Consider the following 25,883-nt stretch of genomic DNA (forward strand, 5'->3'; position numbering starts at 1 on the left):
AACCTTCGCACACCATCGACACTCTCCTACCATATCGTCCGGACGCTTCCGAATGCCCACCTGTGTCCGAAGCTGCCCGACAAGCGGAAGAGTGCCGCCAACTCGCGCGCACCTTTACATCCCAAGAACAACAGCGCCAGAAGGAAAACAACGCCGACTCACTTCGAAGTCCCAGCTATTCCTCTGGATCTCTTGTATGGCTGGCTGTTCCCTACCAAACTCCTGGGCTTTCCTCAAAACTCGTCCCAAAGTACGAAGGGCCTTACCGTGTTTTGGAGCAAACATCCCCGGTGAATTTTATCACTGAGCCAGTTTCCCCATCTGACGACATGCGCCGGCGTGGACGTGACCTCGTCCACGTGGCACGTCTCAAGCCATACCACAGCCCTCTGCCTCCAGACTCCTAGGTCGCCAGGATGGCTTTTTTTCGGCGGGGGCGAATTGTGAAGAAGACGCGCCGCCGGTCAGCAGTATCGCGAACGCTCGCCGCGCGCTGCTGGTCGCTGGCATCTTTCTGGACGGTGCTCTGCCCCGACTCGCTGTGTTTGTTAAAAGCGTCACCACAGGAACGCATCGCCAATAAACCTCGTCTCAATATATATATATTCTTGACGAGGCGGGATTCGCACATGCGTAACAACGATCCGAAGGCGAGCGTCGTAACCACTCAGTTATCCAGGCCATAGTATAACAAGGGGTGAAAAAGGGAAGGAAGCGAGGGTGAGGAAGAGGAAGTGAGGAGGGTAGAGACAAAGCATAGCACACAAAGAAAGTGAAAGAGAGAAATATAGAGAAAGAAAGGGACAGAAAGATAGAAGGACCAAGAAATATAAATAAATATATATATAAAGAAAGAAATAGAAACAAGGACAGAAGAAATAGAGAGAAAGAGAGAGAGAAATGAAAAGAAACAAAGAAGGCCGCCCAGCTTCGCACTTCCTCCTTCAGGTTTGGCAGCACTAGTGCGAAGCTGCCTTAATCTGAAAGTGGGAGGACGCTCGAGCTTCGCCTTCAAGAGCAGAACGCGGTAGCGTCATCCGGCCCTGTTCGCATCGCCTTCTCAGTCGGTAGCCTGGGTTCGATTCTCGCTGGACACTGTGCCGCACGGAAAGGAACGCCTGTGCTCGTAACATTGCCCGTTTGAAGCTATCCTATAGAATGCCTACTGCAAGTACAGTTGCGTAGGGTCCACTACGCCATAATTCTTCCTTTCGCGAATCAGCGAAGCACCCACTACGCGTCTGTAAGGCAAAACGCGAACCTATGCAGCTGCTCACTTTGTTCATGCTTTTGCAGCTGATGACTGTGATTAAATATGCCTGAGCGCATTGTAATGGGTGGGCCTTTAAACGCCTCGCTCGTTGTGCAGTTGACATATCTTGACGCCTGGCGCGATTCTATGCTTCTGCCACGCAACATTGCATGCGTTAAGGAGACTCCTCGCATTACATGGCATTCGTATAGGATTTTCTTCAGAAGCAGTTCCAAGCAATGACGTGGATTTATGATTAAACACCTGCTTGCCACGCAGAGGGCCTGGGTTCGATTCCTGCCCGAGCCGAAGTTTTTCATTATTTATTTGCATTGATCTCGAATGTTCGCTCACGGACAACGCTGATTTTTCGCTTACCTCCAACGACGTCGACACCGGAATTTCTGCGATACCAGCTTTTAACGCTTTCGCGCTAAAACTGATTTATTATTGTGACACTTTTAACTATCGGCCGAGCAGATCAGTGGTGGCACATTAATCTGCCACTCAGTTGAGTGGCGGATCAAACATGGCAGCCAATCCTGATGTCGTGCATACGATAAGCGACAGTAACCAGCCAATAATAAAAATCACGTGCGAACTAAAATCTGTGTTAATTCGACCCTGCAAATTTACGATAGGAAAGCTGTTCGTACATTTTTTACCTTTCAAATGCGTTTGGGGGCGCAAAAGTGAACTGCGCACATTCTGCTTCCTAAACACACACGGTCTACATTCATTACAGCGTCTACACGCGCGATATACTCATCACTTTTTACAGCCGAGCTGTTAGGTTTTTCGTTATGTCGTTACGCATTCGTAGAAAATATCATCATCATGTATGGCCTCTACCTTTCTAGCGTGGGCAACGCAGTAACTCGGCCGGCGCGCTCTCTCTCCGTCCTCTTCTTCATCTTCTGCTTCGCTCGCCGAACATGTGCGCCCGGCGCGCGCTCTCCCGCTGCGCCGATTTGTCCGGCGTGCGATGCAATAACTCGGATGGGCGAGAGAGCGAGTACAGAGAGGGAGAGAAAGAAAGAGAGAGAAAGAGATAAAATAAGAGATAAAAAGAAAGAAAAATTCTCGGCGAAAAAAAATTCCTTGACGAGGCGCGACTCGAACCCGCGTACCCACGATCCGAAGGCTAGCATCGTAACCACAAGGCTATTCAGGCACGCTAGCAGAACAAAACATAGCCATGTGTGGTATGTTATATCAAGGGAACGGGAAAGGGAAGTGAGGTGGAGGGAAAGGAGGAGGGAAAAGAGTAAAGCGTAGCATCGAAATAAAGAGAAAAAACAGAAAGAGAGAGAGAGAGAGAAAGGTATAGACAGAAAGAGATAGAAAGGAAGGAAAAGCGAGAAATAGAGAGAGAGAAAGGCAAGGAACAGAACGAAAGTGCGAGAAAGAAATATATGTAGAGACAAAGAAAGAAATAGACAGAGACAAAAAAAGACGTAGAAAAATAGAGAGAAGACAGAAAAGGATAGAAAGAGATGAACAAAGAAAGAAAGAAAAAAATAAAGCTAAACAAAGAAGGCCACCCAGCTGCGCACTTCCCTCGGGCCTAACACCACTAGTGCGAAGCTGCTGCCTTAATTTTTCTTTCTTTTTGCTTAAAATCAGTGCATCCGGCCAGCACATTGGGCTCTATTGTACACAAATGATCTGTAGTGGTCCGAAAGAGTCCACTGCGTGTTCGTTTCGAGCATAAGCGAGTCACTAGATTGCTACAGGCGAGTGTTCGATTTAATCACCATAACTACACAGTCTACTATACAATACATTTTCACACTTAACTGCATACTGCACCACACACCACCAAGTTTTGTCAGACATCTTTAATTTAAGAAAGGCGAACTTTTACCTGCTGCATACGCGTCCATGTATACAATATGTACACTGCCAGTAAGTATTCCCGTTGTTGAAGGATTAGTGCGAGTTTGCTGGTTTTTTCATCGATTAATCTTAAGTGAATCTTTATTTGCTTCAGCTTACTCGATGTTTACCGTTCGTCATCGTCTCCTCGTCATTTTTGTGACTACGAACCCACATTTCCCGTCATACAAATTGTTTTAGTCCTATACAAAAACAAAAGAAAAAGAAAAGAAAATACATTATGCCTCTCTGTTTGTGTTGAATTCGCGTAACGTATAACTCGTTGCATGGTGCGGCGCATTTCACTCAATCATTGTTATCGTGCAGAAGTTTGCGGGAATGTGCGACAGAGATACTGAAGCTGAAGAGAATCGAGCCGCGACACCCAAAACTGCACCAGCACCTTTCCATGGTGCATGACGTACTTCGCATAGGTCATCAGTTTCATATACTTTCCCATTTGCATTTTTTTGAAGCTTTAGGTCCGCTTCACTTCGAGACATCAATTCCAGTTCAACGGAAGGCAGTCGTCAAAACCCCTACATGTTAGCTTCGATGTGAGTTCACGCGCTTTTGTATACCGGCGTAGAAATCTGCAAGGATCAGTAACCTCGAAAGCATCAGTCGGTCACGGACCCTCGGTTCGCAAATTCTTCGCTCCCGCCCAGCGGCGTGCATCTTTCTGTCGTATAGCGAACAAGTCGGGAGAAGTTTGTCCCGTATAATGCGGCCCGGAAAGCGCGTCCTATTGAAGTGTCAACATAGTAATGGGCTTCCGATTCCCTCTCTGGCGAGAACGGTGTTAGCCGCGAGCCGAACCTGCAACCTCAAGCGCGCATCCACTCGAAGCCGCCCGGCCTCGTGTGCGGTTGGCCCTCTAGGTGGTCCGACCGACGGCGCACCGCGACTGCGTGCGAGAGCAGCCGCATTCTTGCTCTTTCCCAGCGGTTTCGTGTCGCCCGAGGCCTCGGCCGGGATTCGCCTTTGCCGCCGCCCAGAGTGAGAAGCGGGGGACCGGTCCAGGGCTGAAACCCTCCTTCTCCTCCACGGCGGCAACAAAGGGGCTGACACAAAAGCGGCGCCCCCTCTTCCCATCGCGGCGCAGCTGCCTGCTCGCGACGCCCCGGTCTCGCGGTCGGTGACACACACCTGGACCTGCCCGACGAACAGGAGGGCTCTGTGGACCCCTGCGCTCCCATGTCTTGCGTGGGTGAACAATGGGTTCCAAATGAACAAAGAAATTCCGCCCGCGGCTCGGGAAGACGTGTCCTCCACATAAGGCGTCGTAGGGAAATCGAAGCACCTCGTGATCTTCCCTGGCTCAAGTTTGTAGGCTGTTAATGCGTTTCGGTCAAGGCGACGCCCACATTAAAGTGCGCGGGGTCCTTTTCGTGTGACTCGGTGTAACCACGTGCGAAGCGAAGGCTCCAAAGCCGCCTCACTGTCATAACTTGGGAACTTGTGCACTCTTTTCAGCGTGGTTGTTCGTGCGTCTAGACCACGTCTAGACTCTAGAACAGTGGCGTACCAACTTGTTCACGAGTGGGGGGCTCCTCGAAGCAGACGGCAGCAACATGATAAAAAAGGACAAAAGGACAATACATTTTACATGTCATGCCTCAGAACAAGCATACACATCCGTATCATACAAGTAAGGAGTATTTTTTAGAGAAATTTTCGTTGGGCGAGTTGGTGTACGTTCATGCTTGCTTTTAAGCACGAAGGAGCACAGTCACAAGAAAGGACACGGGGGGCGCTCTGTCCCATGTCCCATGTCCATGTATTTGCAGCCACGACTGTTTAAATATTAACTATTAAGAATTTTCAAAAAGTGATAAACACATGTAGAGAAGCGCAGGAAAAGACTATCACGGGAGATCGGGCAACAAGTGCACTTGATCGTGCTCTCTTCTACTTGTCTTTTGATGCGCCGCTTTCCTAGAATTTATCCATGCACCAGCTAGCCCAGCAACGCATTTTAAAGTGACTGCAAGAATGATTACATATGAGCATATGTTACTTGTGTCCCTCTCAGCAGTACATTTCGTAGATAAATTGGTGACATTTCTTTTCTCTCGCTAAGTTGTTACATTTGATTGTGTTTAGTAACAGAGGTAACAAAAACTGCAGCCTAGGTTTTCCTCAATTAGTACTGACATACTTTACTTGCCAGTCTAGAGGTTTGCCTCTACATTTTGTTTTGTTTATTAGTCCAGCTAGTGATTCTGCTATGTTATAATTATTGTTAATATATTCAGTAATATTATCAACTAGCCCAACTTTGTATTTTCTGGAACATTATCAGTGTACATGGAATTAACCTAAATGTTGCAGGGTTTATTATAAAAAGGCCACTGAAAAGGGCATGTACGACGCATTTCATATTGCATAAACTATGCGGTTTTGAAACAGCGCCACTTGGTAATATTTTTATTGGTGGTTATTGCTCGAACGAGCAATGCGAAATATTTATTTTGTAAAAACGTGCCTTGTGCAGAAGCGCGCCGACTGATGTAGGGCACACAAAATTTGTTTGCGTAAAATACCAATTCTTTTACAGAGTTTACTAATCATACTCGTGATGTGTTCATCACATATCATGTGTTCGTCAAGACAGATTAATACCAGTTTGGGTGTGTTAACCCTTGTTACTAGCCCTGAACCTTAATTTCTAAGAAAATATAAAGTCGCGCCATCTACATAGATTACAAATCTAGCTTTGCAATCAATGTTTAGGATATGGTGAATAGCGAGTGTAAACGGAAAGGTCACAAAGCGCTTCCCTGTGAGGTACTGCCATCTGAGAATTCACCTGCAAATATTACAATCTGAGTTCCACGTTGTAAATACGATGAGGTTCAAAAACTTGCTATGCATCCAGTACCATAAAATTCCAACATTCTTAACAAAACGTTGTGGTTGAAGAAGTGAACGCATAAGCGTGCGCAGGGTTCCCCTTCAGGGGGGGGGGGGGGGGGCGAAGGTTCGTCGCAGCGCCCCCTTCCCTATTATGTCAATGTATGCGGCTGCCTTTGCGCCCCTCATCTCGCCCCCCCCCCTACAATGTATAGGGCTGACTTTGCGCCCCCCCTTCTCGCCCCCTTGCCCCCCCCCCCCCCCCTCTGCGCACGCCTATGAGTGAACGGCTTTAGAGAAGTCTAAAAATAGGCCGTGTGCCACTTTGTGACATTAAGTTTTGTAATTAACCTCATGAGCAAGAAGAGCAAGCTTCGCCGATATGATTTTACGGAAAAAGTATTGAATGGGAACTAAATTATTATAAAGGTCAACGAATGGCACCTTCGGCGTCGCACTTTCACCTTTTATTTCTGAGAGCGGGGGCAAGGAGGGCAAGTGTGCCCTTACAACTCTTCCTCTCAGTAAATGGCTATGCAAGCGTCAGAACCTCACACTTGCATCGACTAGATCTGGACTGGCATAACAACAAAGATGACCGTTTTTTTTCTGTCTCGTATAAGGCAATGGCTGTTTATGATCGGTCTAAGTCTTCTGCATCATGCCCACAGGGCCTGTTCGAAACGCGATGCAACCAAAGGCGCTAAAACGTCCCATCTCGCAATGACTCCCCACGTATTGTTAGGCAGAAGATCAAGGTGCTAAATTATTTCTGATACTGCCTTTCCTCGCCATTACTTCTTCGCTCTTGGTTAATCATCGTTGGTCGGCGCTAAAATAGCTTGCCTGTCACGCAACGCCACAAAACCGCGAAACTGGCGTCGTCAGAATTACGAGTACGCACTAAACCGCGCATTAGTGTTTATATTCATGATGAAACAAGCGCAATAAGCACGAAGACTGAGAAAGGACACAAGACGGAGCGCAGAAAAAGAAATGATCGACAATTTTGTGACACAGAAATAATCGACAAGCACGAGAAGCGAACAACAAGAGAAATAATTGAAGCGTTTCGAATTGAGAAAGGAGGCGATACGTGCGTCAGCCAGGCGTCTATTCTGCTAACAGATTCTGAATTTGCCTTCTTGTACGTAACATGACTCGGTCATTTCTTGTTTTTTTTTGTGGTTAACACGTGCTTACCTGCTGTATGCCATCGGTTATCATAGCGGTATTTAGCTGATTCACGCTGTTTCTGATAATAAGAAGTTTGCGGTGACGAGCATTCATGTGATAAAAAAGAAAGGAAGCGCTCCGTCTTGTCTCTTTTCTCAGTGTTCGTGCTTATTGCGCTTGTTTCATCATGAACCTTTACCAACATGCCCAACCGGCAGTCATCCTGAGTGTTAATATGTCGAGCAAAACTTGATTTATTTCGTCTTTTTCCGAACGAAAGAGAAGATGGCATCGCGACGATGGTTTAGCAGAGGCTATAGTCGTAGCAGGCGGCGAGAATGGATTTATTTGCGCAAAATAAATAATTGCAGGGCTTATATAATGGTGTTGAAACGTTTGTGCGCGTATACGGCATCGTTCTGTAAACTCTTTTTGTTGAGGATGCGTTTTTTTTTTATCGCCCAAATCTAAGCTACTAAGGTTGTTGCAAGCTACGGTACGATCAGACAGGCGAATAATATTAATTCGGAAACACAGGCGGAATCTTCATCCACCGTCGCTCCGCGTCAGCTCTGCCCAAGTAACACTCGCGCATCTGCGCGCTCATCGACTCACTTCCGCCAAGGGGATATGGCAGGCAATGCTGTACGTTTTCGAAGAAAAAACAGATGCATTTCCTGTGAACTCATGCAGTAACATTTATTGACTGAAATCTCCATAAATGCTGCTGGGTCCCGCCCTAGCTTGCGTCGGCGGTGATGCAAATTTGATTTCAGGTAGAACGGAATAAACACACGACGGAAGACTCTGACGCCTGAGAGCCCCTGCTCAGCTGCAGCCTCCTCCACAATGCAAGAGCGCAAGGTATCAAAGCGTTGCACAGAATCTACGGTCCGTCGTGGTGAGGCACGGAAGACGATCTTCACTGCAGAAGCTCGGGATACTTCTAAATCTCATAATCTAATTTTTTGACAGTTGTGTCGAACGAAAACTTCGTCATAGTTGGTTTGCTACTGCGCTGCCGGCAGTGAACGCTCACAAAAGTGGGGGGGCTCAGCCCCCCCGACTTCTGGGAGTGGGGGGGCCAGCGCCCCCCTTGCCCCCCCGGTAGATACGCCTATGCTCCAGAAGTGCTCGAAGGTGTTATTCGCACGTTTCCCGTTGCTCTGAGAGAACAAGGTGTTGTACCGAATTTAAATTTAGGGGGAATAAAGATCATGGTAGGTGTGATCTTTGGATTAAGCCTCACGTACCATGGTCTGCAACCCCTCCCCCCTTAACCCTCTTTCACAAACACGCACAACTCCCGATTTTGGCCTCAGTGTTGGGATGAGCTTGCAAAGATTCCACTTGAGCGTGCTGTTAAGGCACATGAAACGCCTTACTACAAATATTAACGAATGTTTCCGTCATGTGATGATTTATTTATTTATTTATTTATTTATTTATTTATTTATTTATTTATTTATTGAAAGTACTTTCATTGCCTCCTGTAGGCGATAAAGTATACAGCGGGTGAGTTCCGTGTTACAATACGAGAAATTGCGGCTTGGAAGGATTCACAGTCAAGATTGTTGGCGATAGAGACGGGAAGGTGGTCGGTTCCATTTGGCAGCTGTCCTTGGCAGAAACGATTTAAAATAAATGTTAAAACGGCAGTTCGGCATGTGTATTTTTAAACTGCATGGTTGTTCACGCGTAAAAAAGGGCAAACAATTTTCCTACCTATTTCAAGTTGAGGGTTAGGGAGATAAAAATATATCTTGTCGAAAAGACAGAGACGGGCAATTCACCTCTTAGATTTTCGCTTTGAAAAATATTGAGGTGTCTGTTGCTCTTGAACGTCACAATAAGCGGGTTTATTGCAGGTCGATGAAAGTTGTTAGCTACTTATTCCCCCCATTTTTACGGATATTGTGCGTTGCGCACGTTTGCCCCTTAGTACGTGCAAAAAAAAAAAAAGTTTCCATTTGCTCATGGAGGAATGGCGACACAAATATTTACGCGCAAATTTATTGCATGAGGTGAGGAGTTTGACTGCTACGCGATCGCAACCGCTTCAATTTCAGTAAGTTGCTTTCACCTACAACGTTCCATTTTCTTTTCCACGTCCATACGTCACCCTGTGTCACAGGGGCGTAGCCAGAAATTTTTTTCGGGGGGGGGGGGGCGTTCAACCATGATTTATGTATGTTCGTGCGTGCGTTTGTATGTGTGCGTGTATATATACGCCAGCAAAATTGAAAAATTACGGGGGGGTTGGAACCCCCCCAACCACTCCCCTGGCTACGCCCCTGCTGTGTCAAGTCGCGGTGAAGCCTGTCAAGAACGGATGCACCAAAAGACAGTTTAATTTCAATATGCGTGTTGGAGCGTATGCGTAACAGTAATGGCACACAATTCACATACGCGCACGTGCGCGCAGCTTGCATGCGGAAAACGTTAAGGTCGCAAGCACTGCAGCGTCTTAGTACCAGTTGATTTGATAATGTTGCTTCGTTCTTTTTCTGAAGGAAAACATGTAGGTGAGTACTATATCCGCCGAAAAGATGCTATAGCGCTGAAACGAAGATGCAGGGATAAAACGTTCGAGTTTCAACAAATGACATTCGCTGACACAACAGTAGCTGGTCTTAGCGTGTGCTTTAGTGCAGTTGAATGTGCCTTTACAAGGAACACTTCGACAATAACTCAAATGCTGGCGAACACGGAACGAATTCGTTTCTTCGCTACAAGAGTACATCGCCGCAAGAGCGCATACGGGAAGCACTAATGATTGACTGTGTAAGTGAATCGCAACTGACTGCAATGAGCACAGATACGAACTAACACACGACTGATTCGATTTAAACGGATGTAAAAATGACTAAAGTCGCCATCATCTGCACGCTGAGTTCTCTCCACAGACAGTGCATTACCAACGCAGCACAGCGCTGACCTTTTCGTTTCGCCTTTTCTTGTTAAAAGCGACAGTCTCACGCTGCTTGAAGTGAGCATACGTAAAAGCAGAGTGCTTCCATAAATTGCACTCAAGATATGAGAGAGAGTTGCTCTTGAAGTGAAGGGTCGGAAGTAAAGCGAACGCTCCCATCGAACGCGGTTTGTGCGGGCTATTTTTATTTTATTTTTTTTTATTTTTAATTCGACAAGTTATTTTTGAGATTTCGGTGCTCATCCCAGTTCCAGAAAGCAGCTGAAACATTCCCGCGAATCCCCTGCTCCCTTTCTAAAAATATCTCGAGCCCCGTCCCATACCCGTGACGGAAGAGAAAGAATCACCGCCATAACAATGCGACGTCTTCTACTGCAGACTGAAAAGACATCGGCGGTGCTCGGAATGTAACATTTGGGCAGGTGCATATGCTAGTGGGGCCCCTTGCGCAACGAAGTTTAAGCCAAGAAGAAAAAGAGCAGCCTAATACATCATAGAGGGGAGCGACACTTCATCGCGACCGCACACGAACTGTTCCACGGGAGCGTTAAGCCGCGGCTGTCACCAGCTCCCGGTGCTTCGCAGCAACCTTCACCGACGTCATTTGTAAAGCACTCAGTGCATACGAAAAGTGTTCCTTCTTTCCTTGTTTAATGTAGTTGGAGATACAGTTGACGATGTGAGTAACAAAGACGGATAATCATGCAAAAATTCGAGCGTAAATTGTCTGCCAGATGTACAACGAGTATCCGGCAACACATACAACGAAATTTGCAAGTTGTGACAGCGGTACCGATTGTATGCAACCGGCTCCCAATATGGCGTCGTACGTATGATCGAGCTAATGTTTTAAGAGGAACCCTCTGCTATTCATTCTGCAAGTTAGGACCGCACAACAGCCACAAAGGTAACCGAAAGCAGCTTTTTAAATTAGTGTTTTCTTGCAAATCATAACCGTAATGTCATGTAATGCAACCATGAATTTGTACTGATCCAGCAATACAGCAGATCGGTTCTGCGGAATCTCACATGGTGGCGGAAGGGTTGAGAGAGGGAAATCGATAACCACCCGTTTGTAGCACGAAGCAACAAGGAAATCCATACGGATTTCTCAGAAAGAAAGCTTCTTAGTTGCCGAAAAATACGTCATGGTCCGGGGATCGAACCCTGGACGAACGCCTTTCTGGGGCAGTCGCCCGACAAATTGAGCCAAAGAAGCTAGCAATCGGCAACGCAAGGGCGAATTAATCGACGACTCCAAGTGCATGGACACTTGATACTCAAATCGGTTCTGCGGATTGTGAATACTGTATGAATTGGATCTGATTGGCCCAATTCGACAATCCGCTTTTATTTTTATTCTAGCTTAAGACGTCGAACGTTACGTCCTCTCCGTTCGTGGCAAGCTTTTTTTTTCTACTGTACAACAATAAAAGACTGTAGTCATGCTTAAAATTGTGTTTCTTTGTTTAATTTTTCATTCTTTAACACTGTAATATTAATCAACTTTAGATTTTGTTCTCTCTCCCGAACCTGCTGTCTAATTAATTCAAAATGGGTTTACTTTTATCGGCTAAACACGCCCTATACTAGTAGGCTATCGTGACAATGATTCATTCAATCTGAAGATCATCCGCGCAATCGTGTAGAAGACCGCTACCATCCTACTAACGGTAATCTTTCTTCGCGGTCGAAGAAGTCACACATTTAAGCAAGTTGAGCTTTGCAAACTACATATGCGTGAATTCACGTTTGCATGCTGTAATTTGGTGGTGCTAATCACTGCGATGAACGCCGCAACCTTTTCTTTGCTGTGTTTTTTTATATACGCGCTTAATTTACGCTATATAAGTGGTGAACTAGGCAACCTGTTCTTAAAACCCCCCGTACCAGGTTTTTCAGGTTGAAAACACAAAAAATAGCCAGAAATGTGGGGAAACTAGGCAAAAAGTAATAATAACAATACCTGGGGTTTAACGTCCTAAACCACGATATGATTATGAGAGACGCCGTAGTTGAGGGCTCCGAAAATTTCGACCACCTGGGGTTGTTAAACGTGCACCTAAATCTAAGTACGCGGGCCTCAAACATTTTCGCCTCCATCGAAAATGCAGCAGCCGCGGTAGCCAAAAAGTAGCCAACTTGAGCCAAGCGCAGTAATAGTAGTCAAAAGTAGCCACGCGTGTGTGAAAACAAAATGTGACGTTTTTTCTTTAAATGACCAAATGCCTTTAGGCCAAACTGCAAATAAGTACTGCATGGCCACTTCAAAATCAGAATTTCAGAGAATCAAACATGAATTGTTGACTTCAGCAGTCATTTCGTGTAAGATGAAGTTTCTTGAACTTTTGCAAAAATTACACCCACTTCACGCGTCTAGCACGACTTTTCTTGAAATGACTATAAGTAACAGCAGTGTGGCGACAACAAAAATGAGTACGGCATAAGTTGCTCAAGTATAACAGCTGCTGGGATTGAAGCATAGATTGTAGCTGCGCAATTATTTCTTGCGTGACGAGTAAGTCCGAGTAGTTAATATTCATTAGTTGCAGTCCTTTCCTTATCCTAAGAAACGATACAAGCACTTCGTCGGATATCCAATTTCTAATGTCGATGAGTGCAGAGCGCCCTGCGTGCGGAGCACTTTCGATTTACCTGTTCACTTCCAATTACGGTTTAATGTCGCGTTCAGCAATCGGTGGTCTACAAAATGAGGCCCCATGCAACAGCTTTCCCTGAGTCCCAGACACGTATACAAAAACCTTTTCTTTTGTGTAATGAAAGTGCCAAATACAATTTTGGGAGCTTTAAGTACGCCTTGGCCTCCATATTTTGACATCGCATACTCGAAAGCCAGATAGAATTTCGTTCAAATCGAGGGAACAAGAAAGTAACCAAAAAGTAGCCAAGTAGCCAAGACGTTTTTTCTGCCGCCACCGGACTAAAAAAGTAGTCAAACTGGCGCAAAGTAGCTAAACCTAGCAACCCTGCATGATCGTACCTCTTTTTCATCTTCTAATAATGAAAATTCTGCGCCGCGAACAGGCATTATCACTGACATGGGACTGTACATTCCAGGTTATTGAATTAATAATTAAATGAAAATAATTTAATTTTCTGTCGCATTTAATTCACAACGCACAGCTTCCGCCGTGGTTTAACCATGGCATCTGTGACGTTCAGATCTTGAAGTTGCAGCCTTTATCTGAATGCTACTTTATTTTTCATTTTTCACACTTCTTTGCTCTAAAAGCGGAGCTTTTTATGGGACGCAATGCGGCATTTTCTCCAACGTGTTCCTTTCCATAATCACCAGTTACGCAATTTTCCTAGCTTTAACTCTACCTTTAGCTATAATGTCACTTAAAATACCTTTAACTGTCATGTAAGGCTAAAATCAATGCAAAACATGCATCCTAAGGAAAAGGAGTATGAAAAAAAAAAAAAAAAACGCTGTCCAAGCCTCGGAACATTACCTTCAGGTGCACTAACTCGAAGAATGACCCACTCTTGCGGCCACCTCAAATCGTTGCGACCCGACAAATGTCTGTACGCATATCAGACTACACGCCGCCTGATGGTAGAAAGGTGAATTCACGAACTTTCACTCCGTCTACCTACTGAACAATTTCGTCAATGTCGCATGCCCCCCACCCGCTAGACACGGGTCGGTGTTTTGGGTTACAACGATTCGTGCAATGATTTTAACCACGATAATACAAGGAATTTTGGCCGCATTTCTTCCATCTGCATGTAACACCCATGTCTCGACTAATAAAGGTACTACCGCTGAACACGCGCAACAAGGGCCGAATTCTCAAAACTTCTCTTTCGCAAGTGCGGTTTGCCATTACTCAGCCAGCTTCGTCAGTGATACGTCCCGCATCGAGAATATTCTCTTACGAAAATTTTTAGCGTAAGACGTTTCTTTTTAATACGGGCCCAGAAGCGTACGTCGGCACGTTGCAAAGACAGCCGTATAGCTCGAGCCGCTCGCTTGGATTAGGTTAGCCGCCCGCGAACGGTGTGCAATCCAAACGAAGCAGAACAGGCATACCATCAAGCACATACCAGATGGTATGCCATCTACTCAGCGGCGCGCGACGGTGGATAGCCAATGCTCGCTCGCACGCGCCACTAATGCTTAACTTTGAGAAGCATTTCGTGGCAACTCTTGTCGCGTCATTGGACACATTTGGTTTGCCTCATGCTTTTATAGCGTTCCAGAGAGGTTGCCTTTCTCGAAAAATATTTATACAGCGGAAAACCACACTTCATACATATGCACATGGTTCGTGAGCCAATCACACTAAGAATGCTTCGCTTTAAGTAGATGTCAACTAGCGTTGACTGTGGCCTTTTTTTTGTTTTTTAATCTATATGGACAGCTACATTATATTTATGCCTTATTGTAGTTTTTATTTTTCTTTCTATGTTTGGGCTGATTGAAAGCGAAATTAGTACAACAATTGCCTTTAGAAACAAGGTTAAACCATGACAAATTGCGTGGCTCGGCCTCGCCAACCTGGCAGCGCAGCAGCTACATGATACAGTATATAATATTAGAAAGACAAAAAAAAAGTACTTGATAACGCAAGCATGCAATTTTACAGCAGGGGGCGTAAATATTTAACCAGAAAAGCTATTTCATCATACATACGTACAATTGGTGGTCGCTTGAGGGAAGTGACAGGCACTAAACAAAAATGTAAAGTCACGCTAATAAGAACACCATGTTAGGTATTTTGCGTTTTACTAAGCCGAATACACCCGTCAACTCAAAGTGCCTTACACGCAGGGGTCGCCCAGCCTCCAGCATTTGTTTGGCCGCCAGTAGGCATCGAGAGTAGAGACGTTGCGAAACATTGAGATGCTTGAACAGTGGCAGTGCGCAGCGCCTCACTACAAGGCTCTGCTGCCGTATATCGACTTTCTGCGCGTCTTCACGTATGCGCGGAACTTATCACTCTTTCTCTTCGTCGCGCTCTTTTCATCCACTTTTCCCAGTGCAGGGCAGCGACCCGGGCATGCATCTGGTTAACCTTCCTCCCTTTCCTCTCTTCCATATTCCTCTTTCTGCCAGCAGATCGCGATGGTCGAGTGAGTTCCCTCGCAATAACCAGTTTTTTTGCAATCCTACCGGGTGCACACTTGCACGTGTTCAACCTTGACCTGCACCGCTGCCCTACACTCACTCATCTCCTACGTGAACTCCACAGCGCTATCTATCGCACCGCGCGTCTAAATGATCCACGTCATCGGAACCTGAGCGATTCTTGTTGAAGTGGGAGAGAAAGGATCGAGGGTGATGTGCGAACACTGTCTCTCGGTCACCAACCGACGGTGGTCGACATACAGTGGTGGGCACACAGTTATTTTTCTTCACCCTATGGCGAGTGTAGCCGTATCTGAAGATAAGGATGACGAGCTGCCCAGATCGCGTCGTTGACGTAACTTAAACGACAGATGAACGAAAAGAGTTAACCAAGTTTCGTGCTTTTTACCCGATGTCACTGTAAAATTGCATGTTGCATGTCACCAGCTGGTGTGAGTAAGTGCTAGCATGAATTACAGAGCTTCCTTATATAACGACAATACGCTGCCTCTCTGCGATAGCAAACAAGAGAGAAGTTATCAGGAAGATGGAGGCTTGAAGTGACGAGCGGTTACTCAAACAGGAAATGTCGCTGGTGCCAGCTTTTCGATAAGTGGACGTGTCTTCGTCCGGGATGGAACGTTCCACATTTCCCGCGGTTAAGAAAGGTCCCCTTGTCGAAACGCCGACTCCAGCGGCATTCTCTTTCTGCGAGGTGTTTCCCGCATATGGCATAATCAACCGCGACGTGGGTATAGGCGGTCTGGATACTATCTTGCATTCCAGTGTGTGAGAATTTAGAAACTTTACTCTCGTCGGTAATGCCGAATTAGAGAAATCCTCTATAAGACAACAAGCTGAGACAGGACAAACCGTTTCAATGGCGACTCTGTCTGCTGCGCTATACACGCGAGAAAGACAGCGAATCGCTAACGGGTGTCCGTATACATAGAGGCGTTAGTAGTAGACTGTGTTCTCATTTATACTTCACAACGTTTTCGCGATCATCTGAGGCGTTGTGTTTCAGTGCTTAGATGTTCGGTTTTCAATGCATTAGGAAGAAATGGGATAAGCATTTTTTATACATGAAGATGCAAAATGCAGCTATGATTCCAAAAAATGTCCATTCCGGTCTCGCCGTTGGCGAACAAGCCAGAGTTTAGAGAGAGAGGAAGCGAAGCAAGACATGCAGGGGGTTTAACCAGACGCACGTCCGGTTCGCTAACAAGCACTGGGGGAAGGGCTAAAGGGGCGAAAAGAGAGGGATGGACAGAATCACAAGCACACTTGGGGAAGCACATCCAGACTACAGGCGGTCGCTCAGATGCCCGCTCAGATGCTTTCGGACCAACTGGACTCGAGATTATTTTCTATAAACAACGTTCTAGGGCAACCGACAAGTGCGTCGAGGGAGCAGAAGCCAACGAAAGCGCTACTGAAATACCTAAAGCCAGAGTTTAGAATTGGGAAGAAGGTGTATGAGCTCTTACTGCATATGGGGATGTGTGTACAAGAGGGTGCAATTTAAGGCGGAGGAAATACCAGCCCCAACCGAGGAACACCTAGCAAATTTCAAGGAGCTGCGAGAGTTGGCACTATATGTGTGACAGTAAAACCACATTTTCTCACCGCGTCTAGCCATTTTCAGCGCCAGTTACGTTAAATTTTTCTTTTTCAGACATTGAATTTTCCACCAATGTCTTATTTTAGCAGTTGAAATTTTTATTTTATGTTACCTAAATCACCCTTTCGCTCAACGGGGAAGCAATCACCGAACATCTAATACAACGAATAAGTACTTCCGCAAAAGAAGCTATCCGTCTTAATGCTGTGTTTTTTTTTCTCAAGTATCTTTGTAAATATAATGACGGCTTCCACAAAAGGCCTCGGTTCGCGATAACATCAACAATACAATGATCTTTTTTCAGGAAGAAATTACTCGGCCGTTGATTACAGCAGGTTCCTAGGATGGCAAAAGGGATCGCGGATAATCGGCCCTAACTGGCGCTTAATCCCTCCGGGAAACCTCAGGGCACAGCATGTGTTGTCGCGCAGCGCCAGTTCATGTTCTTACGCATGAGAACGCTCGCAAGGTCGCGGAGGAGCTCCGAGTTATTGCCACAAGTACTACATCTGAGGCCTAAGAGAAGAAGACAGAACGCCATACCAATGACTCTTTGAAGCAAGATCTCGCCGATTAGTCTCCGGAAGACAAGAACAGAGCCAGTGAACGACTAAGCACACTAAAACGCGACGTAAGCGGAGGGGGGTCTCATGGGCAAAGCGCGTGGACCATCGCTAAAGGACATTCTGTATACAGTACACTGTGCGCCATGGGCTTGGCACGCTTGATTGAACACGCGCTGACGTGCATTCCTTGCGGCCTGCAGTCGGTCGACGTCCTGAGTTGCACTTTTTTCTCAGGGGCTGTTAGGGGATACGCAATCAATGTGTCTGCAATTTACCTTGCTGTCTTTCCGTTCCTTTGCCTATTGCGAGATCCCTGTTCATCTCATTTTATAGGCGCCTTCCTTCACCATGGATTACCTTTCCGTTAGATTCAATCTCGCCAAGGCTTAACTCTGTCACACTAAGCACACGCATCGCCGAACTACAGGAATGGAGTAGTACTGCGTAATCTTTCCTTTTTATCCTCCGTGAGTGCATACGTGTATCCTAACATGAAGGGGGCATGGTGCCTTGTAGCTACTAAATAAGGAGTCAGATTGGACCAATCCCAGTCCTTTTCCGGTATTAAACTTGTCTTGTGGACCCGCAGCGCGAGAAGATCACGGAGAGAGCCGAGACAGAGAGCGGAAAAGAGCAAGAATACGGACCATGAAACAACGCGACGGAGTGAAGCGCGAAAGCCCGAGGAAGCCAGGAGAGGCAGAAATTTCCGCATAAATGAAGACGAAGGAACTACTATCACATGCATTGTCCTAATTAGGCCGGAGCCAAGGCTTAGGCCGTAATCAGTGCAGCGAAAGAAGTTAAGATAATTTGCGGGCCTCTATACCATGCTCGACCCGCCCTCAATCTACATCTCGTCTCATCTCACCGGACTACACGGGCGTCCTTCATTTTGCGTCGGATCTACACTCTGAACGATTGTCAACTTGCAGGATCTCGTTGTGGCAATTATTACAATTTGAGCGTTAAGCAGCGAGTCAATCTTCCCTGCAAGGATACAAAAGTTAAGTTAGAACTGACTCTAGTGGATCACGTTACCGTAATACTCGAAGGTAACGAACCTATGTATATCTAGCGTTTAGATAAATGTACGACACAGTGGGCCCGCTGATGTAGCTGTCAAGCATTTCTCGTTTTGTGTAGGCAGCTTTAAAAGTCCTACGAATGATACTGTCCTGTGCATACACCTTAACAATAAGGGAAAAATTGAGCCCGTTATCACATCGGTTGAAATGAAAGCAGCACAAGACATCAACTTTCGCGGGCAGTGCAAAAGGTACACTTCAGAAGGGAGAACGTTTGGGCGTGTTGGTTATTCATCGTACATCAACAACCATAGCGCAACAAAGAACACGGGACAAGGAACTGTTCAATCAGACAGTTGTTCTGTATCGGCACCGTGACAAAACGACCAGAGAAATCGTAGAGGCGTCAGAGATAGCCAGGGCAGGTAACAGATGTGTCAGCATTCTGTCTGTCCTTTTATCTGTGAAAGAGCATGAATTCTTGGCATAGACACGTATCTGTCACCTTCTTTCATTTCATTATTGCAGCTTCAAAGGGTGCTTATGTATTCTCTGTCTCTGCAATAAAAACCTTTGTTGATAGTGAGCGCTTGTCCTGGTCACTTCCTTGTCCCGTGTTCTTTATTGCGCTATGGTTGCTGATGAACGGCAAAAGGTACAGGAGGCATACCATGGGGGCATACCATTGGAGGCATACCAATGGCATACCATTGGAGGTATACATGGAGGCATACCATTGGAACAGCGAGTTTCCCGTTTGTACTCAATTCTTCTGCTGTCAGAGGAAATACTTGAAACACTGCACGTATACACGTACTGTGTCATTTACCGTTTCGCGTCTTTCTCAAAAGCTCTCCCATGTGTGGAATGAACGGTATCTGAAATCAGTCAGAAATTTGCGTTTGTCTCCGCAGCTGTCGTGATCATCGTGTCGCTCGCATAACTGCGAGCAAAGCTGGCTAGCGCATTATTACCGATGACAGTCGTGCGCACATGCCCTTAGGCAATCGTGCTGGCGCTGACGCGTACAATTTCACGACGCTTTACTGGAGTCCGGCGGACGATTATGCTCAACGTATTCACTTGCGAAGCTAACGGAAAGTATATTTCGTGCGTATTTATTATCTTTGTTGCTTTTCTCTTGGACCCCGTGTTATCCGTGCGCCGTACAGAATATGTAGCGCACACGGTTTGCTGCATACTCGGTATATTTTCCAAAGGCCCCTCTCCTGGAAGAGAGACAGAGAAACTATAGAGAAATAGACATACAGAGAATTAAAGATATTAAGAAATAGAGATATGTAGAAATAGACATATAGAGAAATCGAGATATATAGAAATAGTGAAATAGAGAAAGAGAGGCTGGAGAAATAGATATATCAAGAAATACAGATCTGTACACAGGAGATCTTACGCGATATACGAATGATGGTGTTAACGCTTAGTAGCTATAGCATGCAGCACAGGAGCATGCCTCTATACACAGAGGCGCATAGCAGCATGCTCCGTGCGCGGAAAGCAAGCATCAACAGCAAGAGCCTATATTTGTATTATGAGCGCTGAAGGACACACCATTTTTCCAGCTACCGTCAATTCCCCCCATGCGCACTAATGGAGATAGAATACGAGCGGCGAATAAGTATATGCACCCTGCTTTTGTGGTGCCTTTGCCGGTGCATATATACTGTCACTAAGTGCTGTTACAATGATGAGCGTCTGCAATGAACTAGTTTGACGAGTGTGCCCCATTGTCCATGCGCGAACAAATTCGGTTTAATGCGAATCCAATAGCCCGAGGCCCGTTCGACAGAACAGAAGCGTCAGATAAGTTGCAGTGATCGCCGTAAATCGTAAATCATCGGGGTGCATTAACGTGTTTTTTCGTTCGCATAAGTGCTGTCCCCCTTGGCAGGAGATTTACACTAACCAAAGGTATATGTCCAACATAGCGCAACTTTGGCTGATATCTCCTCTTACGTACAGTTTTCTCGCAAGACGGTGGTGGGGATGAATGTGGTGGTGGCGTTGTCGTATGTTGAGAGAGAAAGAGCCTAATGAAAACAGAAGCTGTCAGACCTGGTATACGCAGGTACTTGAGATGACTTCTTTCACGTTTTATTAGTCATATGGGCTTGATTTATTTATTGATTCTTTTTGCCTGTCTTCTCGCTCTCCTGGATTCGTCACCTCTTCAGGCTGTACGTAAAAAAGGAACTGCTTTTGCGACAGGCATTCCTCCTATGTCCCTCCAAGAGCCTCTGCGTTTGGAAATAAGGGGGGGGGGGCAGCTCTCGGGGTCTCTTATGCATTCGCCTAAGACCACTCGAAGCTGAAAGCCATGTTCCTCTTTTTCTTCTCAGTCACTGTATTGATCCTCCCCCGCCCCCTCCGAAAGCTTTCTGCACCCCACGGGGTTTTGCACTGCCTCCGTGATCGGCCCACCTTTGACCAAGCGACAATGTCATGTGATGACGTCATATGGTGACGTCATGATGACTTCACGATGATGTCACACATTCTGGCGATCTGTGACGCCGTGATGACGCCATATGGTGATATCATCGCGTGATGATGATTTTTTTCATCACTGGTGTCGACGCCGCCGACGCCGAACGCCGACGGTCAATCGCGTTCGATGAGGCATCTAAGGCTTTCGCCTTAAAGGGACACTAAAGAGAAGCAATGAATTGGTTTAGATTGATAAAGTGTGCTCCCAGAACGCTTGTGTAGTTTATTTCACCACCATAGGTTTATTATTAGAGGAGAAAACTAAGTTCAAAGTTTCATTTTTAAATTTCGCGCCGAACTTTGTAATTTGTGACGTAAAAGGTTTCAAAGAGCATTTAACGTATTTTGGCGCCACTGGCTCGACGAAATTTCCACATACTCGTTATGTCAAGTCTCTGGCCCCCTCAGAGGACAATGTACTTCGATTTAACCGATTAGGAACCACGTAGGCCCAAGCAGGCGCCGTCAAAAATATGTGACGTCACGGCAAATGGTGCGGGAATTCCAAGGTGACGTCGCCACCTGTATTTTCTTTTGGCGCGTTTTCTCGCTTATTAAGCGTCTCGCAGCAAGCGTGATGTTTTTGGTATCGTGGAAGACTACTCTACTAATGCGAGAAAAATCGTTTTACTCTTTAGTGTCCCTTTAAAGAAGCTTGGGTATGGTCACAATACGCTTTACCCTTACTTATGGAATGTTCGCAAGATTGTAGGGTTGGGGACTATAGCGACAGAGTAGCGATGAAAGTAGCATTATATATGTGCCCTTCATTTGTACAGGAAAAACAATTAAGCATTGATTTTGCGCGGTGTGACTAGAGTGGGGCAGGGGCCGTCATTCTCTTCGCGTCACGTCGCCTATCTCCTTCGCGTGTCAGTGGAGGCGCCTGGCATCAGCCGAAAAGAGAAAGCGGCGCGTAGGCCCCGCGGCGCGCTCGAGAGCCCCGGTTCGCTCTCCTAAATGGGGCACTCCGAAGAAGAAGATCGCCTAGCGCTGACCGCGCGAGGCGTATTAGCGGAATTAAACGGTTCACTGACCCCAGGCTAACTTTCCTTTCGGCGGGTGGTCCGCTATAGTTTCATCAGACAAGTGTTCCCTATCTAGTCGTGCAACTGGCCGAATATCGTGCGTTCCCGTGTTCGCTTTTTTCTTTTTCCTTTTAATTGCTGCGGTGCACTAACAACACTGTCGGCGTCACCATGAACACGCGGAGCGAAAGCGCGATCTAAGTGCCGGATCGCTGCGTCGTACTCGCAATAACGGCTCAAAAAGGTGGCGGGAAGGATTACACGAATGAGTAAGGTTATTTTTGTAAACCGACCGGAGCCCCGCACACCCTAAACATTTCGATCTCCTCGTTGTGGCCTTAGTACTTGCATGTGTTTACAAATGAGAGCAGGAGCATGTATTTTATTTCCTCCCGCTAGGCAAGCGCTGCGTAAAGCACATTACTCAAGCGGGCGCAGCAGCCCTTCCGGAATAGAATGAACCGCCGATGTGTCGCGCGACAGACAAACTGCGCTCTCCAGGGTTGGAACACTGCTTAGCAATACGGCGCATTCTAGAGTCATTAATAGTGACAAAGTATAGGTATACGCGGGCTCTGCGGCGAATGAAAAACACTGACTACGGCAAGGGCACGCCGAAGCCAGTTGGTGCGGTGCCGAAAGTCTCCCCATTTAGAATGAACTGAATGAGATGGCGAGCGGAGCAGGACGCATCTCCTGGCGTGTGCTCATATAGAAAGGCACCCTTCTCCCCGCGGTATTGGCGCTTAAAGAAGAAAATAAGATTCATCTCTTTCTTTTCATTTTGTGCTTAGCGGTGCACGGTCACCGAGGCGGAGAAATACGGTCCGGGATCGCCAGGGTGGCGCTTGGCGCCGACCCGCGGCTCGAGGGTAATAAATACGCTGCGCCGATTTTCAAAATGGTGGCCAAAACTCGCAGGCGTTGGAGCGTGTCGCCTCTCCATCACGCCGGGGTCCCGTGCCCAACTGGCGGCACCATTTCAAAAACCCCTGCTCTGACCATTTTTATTCCGCGCTAGCCACGGGTTCATTGCTATGACCAGAGACGCAGCTCCGGCGGCTTCCGCCGGGTTCTGCGATCCATACGGGGACCATCCCCTTGGCGTTTTGTTTTCTTTTTTTTTTTCTAGCCTCCGTCTTGCCTCTCGCCCCGCCCTCACTGATTTGAAGCATTCTCCGCGCACTCAAGAAAAAGGGACGATATACATAGGTACGCGTCTGCAAGGCATGCGTATACTGGCAAAGGTAACGTGAGAGCCAGCTTCGATCCTTAGTCGAGATCTCCAGCTCGTTTCTCACTAAAACGACTCTCACCAGCACTTTTAATCATATTTGTCCCGGCTACTCCCGTCGTATGAGAACCTTCCTGCGCCGTGTCCAAAAGAGTACGCTTCCACTAAGCCCCAGAAGTTTTGAAGCACGCGCCTTCCCAGCAGCTGACTTCTTCAAGTGCAAGTCTGCTGCCCTCTCGCTGCCGTGCCAAATCGAGCCAGGTACAGCAAGATCAAAATTTTGAAGGCGACCCGCGTGCACGGTTACGGTCTACCCTGTATAGGAGCGTTCCAATAATAATAAAAAAAAAGAAGCATAAGCTCCATGCGGCCTTCGAGGTGCCTTATGCGCCCCCTTTGCTAGCCCCGAAATTAGACGTATGCAGAGAGCCACGAAGGAATGAGGACCACGTTTTATTTTACAACGTGTGGGCCGTTATCACAGCGCGACGCGCGCTCCTTTCCTTCCGTGCTCGAGAGCGCGCATAGCTGTTTCGAAAAGAGAAGCGTCCCAGAGACGAAACTCAGTCAAGATCCCGCTCCCTCGCGTGGGTCGCCTCCCCGCTCTAGTGTTCGTCTTTCCCATCCGAAACTTTCCCCGGCTGGAGTCAATGGCGCGACGAAACTTCACCGCGGTGCAACCAAAATAGCCGCGGTGGCAGAAGGACGCTGACATCGGTGACATCCGTCGCGTATTTGGAAGCGCGGGCATCCACTAGAAAAATTGCACGCCCAGATGAGTGCGTCGTAGCTCCCGCTATAGACTGCGCAACACGGTTGGCCGGTCTCGCAATGATCCCGAAGTTTTCTTCAGCCCCCCTTTCCGTTCTCACCCGTCGTTGGAAACCGTTCGCCCTGCCAATTAGGCTGCAGGAATGCTCGCGACGCCGTCGCTGCACAGTGCGTAACCACCCCTCCCGCTAGCAGCCTTTTTCGTCCTCTCGAGATGCTTGATGTCTTCCCTGTCGGGTGCTTATGATCTACTGCTTTTGGCTCGAGAAGAGCTAATTTCATCCGCCGCTCCCTATTTCCTCCGGAGCGTATTCGAGGTCGAGACGCGAAATAGGCCTCACCAGCAGCGCTGAGAAAGATGTTAAATCGATGTTGGCTATACTCGTCCGGTACTCGTACATCAGAGCACTCAGCCCTACAGTAGTTTGTATGTCTTGCCAAACGTCCCCCCCCCCCCTCCGCAGATGGTGCAGCCGCAATTCAGGGGAAGAAGATAAGCCGATTTACGTATAAGTAATGGCATGAGAGACGGGAAACACCTCGGCTGCGGCAGTGAAGGCCGATACCGGTGTCCGAAAGAAAGATATCGCCTTATAAAAGGTTGTAAACATCGAACTGAGAGAATATATTGACAGTTACCTCGCAAAGAAATGGAAAGCTGCTGATTGGATCGGTGACACTCCTTGATTGCTTTAAAGATAACAGCGCCGTAATTGTAGCCGATCGTTCTGTAGTTTAAGCACCTTTCGACCTGCTGTAGACTATAAAACTATTACGTATTTCTGCACCGACCTGCACCATGCACTTTCCATATATAGCCTGCCTAGCACGCATCGACGACTGGCTTCATTTGGTACGGCTAATTAAGCGGCACCTGCGCCCGACTGTTTGGAGGTAAATTCGGTGATGACTCAATATATAAGTGCAAGCCGGTGATCAGGGGCGCCGCGCGAGTTTCGCCTAAATGCGAGTCCTTCTTACATCGTAATGGAGACGCACATACATACGTTACAAGAGAGGTGCGAGGACAGAGTTCTCTTACAATAACAATAAAATGGCCGCTGCTCCCGCAGAAAGGAACATGCTTACTTGCAGCAAGAGATGGGGCAAGTGCTTGCGCATTAAAAAGACGGGAAGATTATCTATACTAACACGTATACCTAGTAAACTACTAAACTATCTACTGTTGTTGACGGTTTATATATATATATATATATATATATATATATATATATATATATATATATATAGTATAAATATATAGATTCTTATATTGCGTTACCGTCGCATGTTCGCATCACTCCGACGAAGGCCGGTCCCGCGGCCGAAACGTCAGTCCTTTACAGAACAATTTTTCCTACGTGCTTGATTTTTTTGAACTTTTACTGCCGGGTCCTTTGTTAGCACGTCATTGTTTATATATATATATATATATATATATATATATATATATATATATATATATATATATATATATATATATATATATATATATATATATATATATATATATATAATGTGTGTGTGTGTGTGTGTGAACGTATGTCTGAGCACTATGACGTACACGCAAAATATAGCGGTCGGTTTAGTGTAACGAAGTGAACTGTTATTATGGTGTTCGATGCCAGCTCATTATGTATTGGCCACAATTGGTACTTTTTGCTTATTCATACCATGCGCAAATAACACTCTAATTCTTTGAAGATGATATTTGCCAATGCTCTTCATTTAAATCGGGTGATCACGTAGCGCCATGCTGGTTGGCCAGCTTCGTGAGACACTGTTTGAATATATGGTTACAACGCTCTCGCTGACCGACTACGAAGAGGAGCGCACAACGACAAAAACGCCCAGAAGAAGAAGAAGCAGGCGACACCGTCTATTCTGCGTTCTTGTCGCTGTGCGCTGCCCTTTCTTACTCAGCATGAATGGATA

General features: G+C 46.6%; 1 protein-coding gene across 1 annotated transcript in view; it reads left to right on the plus strand.

Annotated features, from left to right (window-relative positions):
* Nucleotides 1-25,883, plus strand: part of LOC119404354 (toll-like receptor 6) — a 124,983-nt gene that overhangs the window by 41,760 nt on the left and 57,340 nt on the right. The window lies entirely within an intron of this gene.

Source organism: Rhipicephalus sanguineus, chromosome 1, assembly GCF_013339695.2.
Source record: "Rhipicephalus sanguineus isolate Rsan-2018 chromosome 1, BIME_Rsan_1.4, whole genome shotgun sequence".
NCBI classification, from domain to species: domain Eukaryota; kingdom Metazoa; phylum Arthropoda; class Arachnida; order Ixodida; family Ixodidae; genus Rhipicephalus; species Rhipicephalus sanguineus.